This window comes from Arachis hypogaea, chromosome 13, assembly GCF_003086295.3.
Source record: "Arachis hypogaea cultivar Tifrunner chromosome 13, arahy.Tifrunner.gnm2.J5K5, whole genome shotgun sequence".
Lineage (NCBI taxonomy): Eukaryota > Viridiplantae > Streptophyta > Magnoliopsida > Fabales > Fabaceae > Arachis > Arachis hypogaea.
Genome location: NC_092048.1, coordinates 57,972,260 through 57,979,382, shown reverse-complemented (window position 1 = coordinate 57,979,382; position 7,123 = coordinate 57,972,260). Strand labels below are relative to the sequence as shown.

General features: G+C 37.9%; 1 non-coding gene across 1 annotated transcript; it reads left to right on the top strand.

The window, feature by feature from the left end:
- Window positions 1-216: 216 nt before the first annotated feature.
- LOC112739057 (small nucleolar RNA R71) lies at window positions 217-324 on the top strand. Its single transcript, XR_003169997.1, has one exon. It is a non-coding gene; the product is annotated as a small nucleolar RNA R71 (small nucleolar RNA).
- Window positions 325-7,123: the final 6,799 nt, after the last annotated feature.

The window sequence follows — 7,123 nt, the reverse complement described above, 5'->3', positions numbered from 1 at the left end:
AATTTCAAGAACTCCCTTCCTCATAGGCGTCCCATTATTCACAGGATTCCTTTCAGAAGTATACATGAACTGGTTATTTGCAACCATGTCAATGAGTTATTGAGCTTCTGCAGGCGTTTTTTTTAGGTGAATGGATCCACCTGCAGAATGGTCCAGTGACATCTTTGATAGTTCACACAGACCATCATAGAATATATCCAGAATGGTCCATTCTGAAAGCATGTCAGAAGGACACTTTTTGGTCAGTTGCTTATATCTCTCCCAAGCTTCATAGAGGGATTCACCTTCTTTCTGTCTGAAGGTTTGAACATCCACTCTAAGCTTACTAAGCTTTTGAGGAGGAAAGTACTTGGCTAAGAAAGCCGTGACCAGCTTATCCTAAGAGTTCAGGCTATCTTTAGGTTGAGAGTCCAACCATACTCTAGCTCTGTCTCTTACAGCAAACGGGAAAAGCATAAGCTTGTAGACCTCGGGATCAACCCCATTGGTCTTAACAGAATCACAGATCTGCAAGAATTCAGTCAAGAACTGAAAAGGATCTTCAAATGGAAGTCCATGAAACTTGCTGTTCTGTTGCATCAGAGAAACTAATTGAGGTTCAAGCTCAAAGTTGTTGCTCCAATGGCAGGAATTGAGATGCTTCTTCCATGTAAATTGGAATTAGGTGCAGTGAAGTCACCAAGCATCCTCCTTGCATTATTATTATTTTCGGCCATATTGTCTTCTTCTTTTTCGAAAATTTCTGTCAGATTTTCTCCAGAGAGTTGTGCTTTAGCTTCCCTTAGCTTCCTCTTCAGAGTCCTTTCAGGTTCAGGATCAGCTTCAACAAGAATGTTCTTATCCTTGTTCCTACTCATATGAAAAAGAAGAAAACAGAAAAGAAAATATGGAATCCTCTATGTCACAGTATAGAGATTCATTTATGTGAGTAGAAGAAGAGAAGAATGTAATGTAAGGAAGAGAAGAGGAAAAACTCGAACATAGAGAGGAGGATGGGGTTCGAATTTTTGGGTGAAAGAGAAGTGTTATTAGATGAATAAATAAATAGAAGGAGATGAGAGGTGAGAGAATTTCAAAAATTAATTAAAATAAAAATTAAATTTAAAGTTAAATTTCAAAAATTAAAGTTTGAAATTAAATTAAAAATTAAAATTTAAAATGATTAGTTAATTAAAAAGGAATTTTGAAAAAAAAGAGGGAGGGATTTTCGAAAATTAAAGGTAGAAAATTAGTTAGGCAGTTTTGAAAAAGATAAGAATCAAACAAAAAGTTAAGTGGTTAAGAGATTTTGAAAATCAAATTTTGGCAAGATAAGATTGAAATTTGAAAAAGATGTGATTGAAATAAAAAGATAAGATTGATTGAAAAAGATTTGAAAAAGAAATTTAAAAAGATTTGATTTTGAAAATTAAAGTTGATTACTTGACTAACAAGAAACAAAAAGATTTGATTTTAAAATTTAAAGATTGAACCTTTTTTATTAGGCAAGTAACAAACTTTACATTTTTGAATCAATCACATTAATTGTTAGTAATATTTTCGAAAATTATGAGATAGAATTAAGAAAAAGATTTTTGAAAAATATTTTTATAATTTTCGAAAATAAATAAGAAAAAATGAAAAAGATTTGATTTTTGAAAAAGATAGGATTTTTAAATTGAAAATTTGATTTGACTCATAAGAAACAACTAAATTTTAAAATGTTTTGAAAAAGTCAACTCAAATTTTCGAAAATTTATGAGTGAAAAAGGGAAAGATATTTCTTTTTATTTTTGAATTTTTAATGATGAAAGAGAAAAATACAAAATTGACTCAATGCATGAAAATTTTGGATCAAAACATGTGATGCATGAAAGAACACTATGAATGTCAAGATGAACACCAAGAACTTATTTTTGAAAAATTTTCAAGAAAAGAAAACATGCCAGACACAAAACTCAAAAATTTTTAATTTTTAGACACTAAGAATTCAAGAATGCATATGAAAAACAAGAAAAGACACAAAACAAGAAAATATAAAGATCAAACAAGAAGACTGGCCAAGAACAACTTGAAGATCATGAAGAATGCAATGCATGAAATTTTCGAAGATAATTTTTAGAAAATTAAAAAGATGCGATTGACACCAAACTTAAAACTTGACTCAAGACTCAAACAAGAAACAAAAAAAATATTTTTGATTTTATGATTTTGTAAATTTTTTTGTATTTTTCGAGAATTAATTGGGAAAAACGAAAAAGAAGAAAATATTTTTTTGATTTTTTTCGAAAATAAGAATAATAAAATCAAAAAGGTTAAAATTAAAATAAAGTTACCTAATCTGAGCAACAAGATGAACCGTCAGTTGTCCAAACTCGAACAATCCCCGGCAACGGCGCCAAAATCTTGGTGTGCGAAATTGTGATCTTTACTTCCTTGGTAACGACGCTAAAAACTTCATACGCACGTTCATATTCTTAATTTTGTTTCACAACTTCGTACAACTAACCAGTAAGTGCACTGGGTTGTCCAAGTAATAAACCTTACGTGAGTAAGGGTCGATCCCATGGAGATTGTTGGTATGAAGCAAGCTAGGGTCACCTTGTAAATCTCAGTCAGGCGGATTCAACTGATTTTATGAATTGATAAGTAAAAGATAAATAAAATATAAAATAGGATAGTGGTACTTATGTAATTCATTGGTGAGAATTTCAGATAAGCGTATAGAGATGCTTTCGTTCCTCTGAACCTCTGCTTTCCTGCTGTCTTCATCCAATCAATCCTACTCCTTTCCATGGCAAGCTGTATATTGGGCATCACCGTTGTCAGTGGCTACATCCCGTCCTCTCGGTGAAAATGGTCCGATGCGCTGTCACTGCATGGCTAATCATCTGGAGGTTCTCGATCATACTGGAATAGGATTCACCATCCTTTTGCATCTGTCACTATGCCCAGCACTCGCGAGTTTAAAGCTCGTCACAGCCATCCCTTCCGGATCCTACTCGGAATACCACAGACAAGGTTTAGACTTTCCGGATCTCAAGAATGGCCATCCATGGGTTCTAACTTATACCACAAAGATTCTGATTAAGAAATCCAAGAGATACTCATTCAATCGAAGGTAGAATGAAAGTGGTTGTCAGGCACAAGTTCATAGGGAATAATGGTGAGTGTCACGATCATCACATTCATGTTGAAGTGCGAATGAATATCTTAGAAGCGGAATAAGTTGAATTGAATAGAAAAACAGTAGTACTTTGTATTAATTCGTGAGGAACAGCAGAGCTCCACACCTTAATCTATGGTGTGTAGAAACTCTACCATTGAAAATACATAAGTGATGAGGTTCAGGCATGGCCGAATGGCCAGCCCCCAAACGTGATCTAAAGATGAAACTAAAGATGTAAACACAATAGTAAAAAGTCCTATTTATACTAAACTAGTTACTAGGGTTTACAGAAATGAGTAAATGATGCAGAAATCCACTTCCGGGGCCCACTTGGTGTGTGCTTGGGCTGAGTTTGAAGTTTACACGTGAAGAGGTCATTTTTGGAGTTGAACGCCAGTTTGTGACGTGTTTCTGGCATTGAACTCCACTTTGCAACTTGTTTCTGGCGCTGAACGCCAGACTGCAACATGGAACTGGCGTTCAACGCCAGTTTGCGTCATTTAAACTCAGGCAAAGTATGGACTATTATATATTGCTGGAAAGCCCTAGATGTATACTTTCAAACGCAATTGGAAGCGCACCATTTGGAGTTTTGTAGCTCCAGAAAATTCACTTTGAGTGAAGGGAGGTCAGAATCCAACAGTATCTGCAGTCCTTCTTCAACCTCTGAATCTGATTTTTGCTCAGGTCCCTCAATTTCAGCCAGAAAATACCTGAAATCATAGAAAAACACACAAACTTATAGTAAAGTCCAGAAATATGAATTTTAATTAAAAACTAATAAAAATATACTAAAAACTAACTAAATCATACTGAAAACTATGTAAAAACAATGCCAAAAAGCGTATAAATTATCCGCTCATCAATGTCCTCTACTGGTTCTATGCTTCGGTTGATAGTGGCTACTGGAGGTCTGATATATTTCCCGTTAGGGATGTGTTGATCATCCCGTGGAAGCATGCCTTTGGTGTCCCCAGCCTTGTAGGAGACTCCGGCTGCTGAGATGAGATCTGAAACCAAGGCGGAAAAAGGTAAGTTGCCCGCAATTTGTACGTGTCCCATAGCATCCTGAATGTGTCTTGGTAAGTTTAGAGGCTGGTCTGTAAGGATACACCAGAGTAAGACTGCCATGTCTACAGTGAAGGAGGACTCGTGAGTGCTCAAAAAGACATAATGAGACATAATCTATGCCCATACTTGAGCCTCCAAGGTAAGTGCTGAAGCTGATATGCCCTTAGGTCAGGAACGATGGTATCTGTAGATCCATCTGCTGCCAGGTTGTGCTATAACTCTGAGAACGGCGTCCCAGTCAAATTGGTATGTCTGGCGCTTAAGTGAGGCTTCTTGGAATGCGTCCAATCCTTCTGGAGCAGGGGGGAGATCTAAAGCTTGTTGAATGGCCTCTTCAGTTATGGGGACTTGCTTCTGACGGACATCGACAGACTGCATGGTTGGCATGTGAAAGTTGGAGTAGAATTCTACTACCCATGAAAGATTAACCTGCCGTGGTTGTCTCCGTAGGAATTCCCATTGTCTTCGTTCGATGCGGGGCTCAACAAAGTCGGCAATGTGGGTTGGGAGGATGAGAAGGTGCTCATTGTTATAGTTCCTTGCTGCCAAGATGGGGAACATCTGCTCACAGTAGCGGTTAGGAAACCGTGTAGTATCCTTTGCTGGGAAAGCTTTTTCTTTTTCATCGACCTTAACGATCCTCTTGATTCTTTTTGTTGAGGGTTTCACCGCTGTGGAAGATGGTTATGTCACTAATACTCTTTTTGTTCCTCTCCGTGCTGGTGGTTTGGGAGTAGCTTTCTCTTTACCTTTCTTGGTGGCCATCCTGAAAAAGGAAAAAGAAAGTAATATGTAAAGCTAAGGGTTCCAGCAAAGGAGCGAACAATATGGGTGGTAATCCATGCACGATAAATAAGTATGTCGTTAACACATGGTCTAGACTACATGTGAAAAGTTCATCAAAGGTAATATAGTAAGTGCATGTAATGGCAATTAAATGCAAGATGTTTATTGGCATACCGGCAAAGGCATGAGTAGCATAGATCAAGCATTCAATGTCCAAGTTAGATTACCAAGTCATTCAAACTAACAACCTGTTTGTATTGATAATTATATTTAATTAATAAAATATACAAGGGTTTTTGTGAAAAACAGGCAAAGGTAGTAAAATAGAATAAATTAAATAATGCACAATGCCATACAGGCTTTTTCACAAACACTTGGCATGCATGTTGAATATGTCGTAGAGAGTAGTAAATTTGAACATGCAAGCAACCCTTATGAAAAGTGATATATAATTGTCAAATAATTCCACAATAATTCACAAGCAAAATATAAAAGATAATAATCACCTAGTGAAATATCAAACACCAACTAAAGTAATAAAAGGAAAGAAAAGAAAGAAAAGGAAAAATATAGATCCTGAACGTGAAAAGAAAAATAAAACATAAATAAAAGAAAAGTAAAAGGTAAAGAAAGAAAGAAAAGAACCTTGATAATGGATATGAAAAATAAGGGAGGAGAAAGTAAAAAGTGAGAATGAGTAGAGAAGGAAGAAGAGGTAAGAAAAGAATAATAAGGGAAAAAAATTAGGATTTGGAAAGAAAAGATAAGATATTTTGGCTGATCTGGATATTCTGAGCGCCGCATGGGACGCGGACGCGTGAGTCACGCAGTTGCGTGGGGTGTGATGTCTTTCAAGTGACGTGAACGCGTGGGTCACGCGGTCGCGTGACTTGATTTGTGCGAATGGTGCGAGGGCAGCGACGCGTTCGCGCAACTCTCTATCTCAAACTTATTTTGCCAAAAATTCTTTTTTTGGGTGACGCGATTGCGTGAATGGCCATATTTGGAGGACGACACGGCCGCGTGGAGTACGCGGTCGCGTGGTAAGGCTGGTGCTTCCAGCACCATTCCAGCCTCACTCCATCATAACTTTCTACCATATGCCTCTTTTACGTCGATTTTTAGGGTCACGTGTTCGCGTGGGTGATGCGGATGCGTGAGAGTCTTATTTTCCAAATGACGCAGTCGCGTCCGTGATGCGGTCGCTTGGGCCTGTTTGTGCCTAAGGCACGCCTCCAGCCATGCTTTCGTGTGACTCTTCTATTCAGTTTTCTTTTCTTCCTAATGAACTTGTGATGCGGACGCGTCAACAACGCTGCCGCGTCGCGTGTATTTTTTTTTTAAGCGGATTTTTTTTGAATATGCAGAATGCTAATGTAAACTATATGCAGCTATATGCAGGGATGATGAGAAGTGTCATTAACATCGGAAAAATAAAATAAAGTGAAAATAAAGCTAAGACTGAAATGGAACGATCATACCATGCTAGGTTGTCTCCCACGTAGCATTTTGTTTTTACGTCCTTACGTTGGATGCTCTTCAGGCTCATTCTGCCTCTGTTGGTGGGTCTTCCAAGAGAAAGACCTCTAGTTCCTTGTGATCCCTCATCTTCTCACCATGATAGAGCTTCAGGCGATGTCCATTAACCTTTAGAAATTTGGAGCTAGATGGATGACGCAGGTGGAAAACTCCGTATGGCTCTGCCTTTTCTACCCTGTAGGGACCTTTCCATCTTGATCTCAGTTTATATAGAAGAACTAGCTCCCCTGGTCTGAATTCTCTCCTTTTTATATGCTTGTCATGGACAGCCTTCATCTTTTCTTTGTATCTCCTAGAGTTATCATATGCTTCTAGGCGAAGGTTTTCCAGCTCTGCTAGTTGCATCTTTCTTTCAGCATCAGCTTCCTCAAAATTCATGTTGTACTCCCTCACAACCCAGAAAGCCTTGTGTTCCACCTCTACTGGAAGGTGGCAAGCCTTTCCGTATACCAGGCGGAAGGGGATCATCCCAATGGGTGTCTTTTATGCTGTTCTATATGCCCAGAGTGCATCTTGTAGCCTGGCACTCCAGTCCTTCCTATGAGGTTTTATTATCTTTTCCAGAATACGTTTAATCTC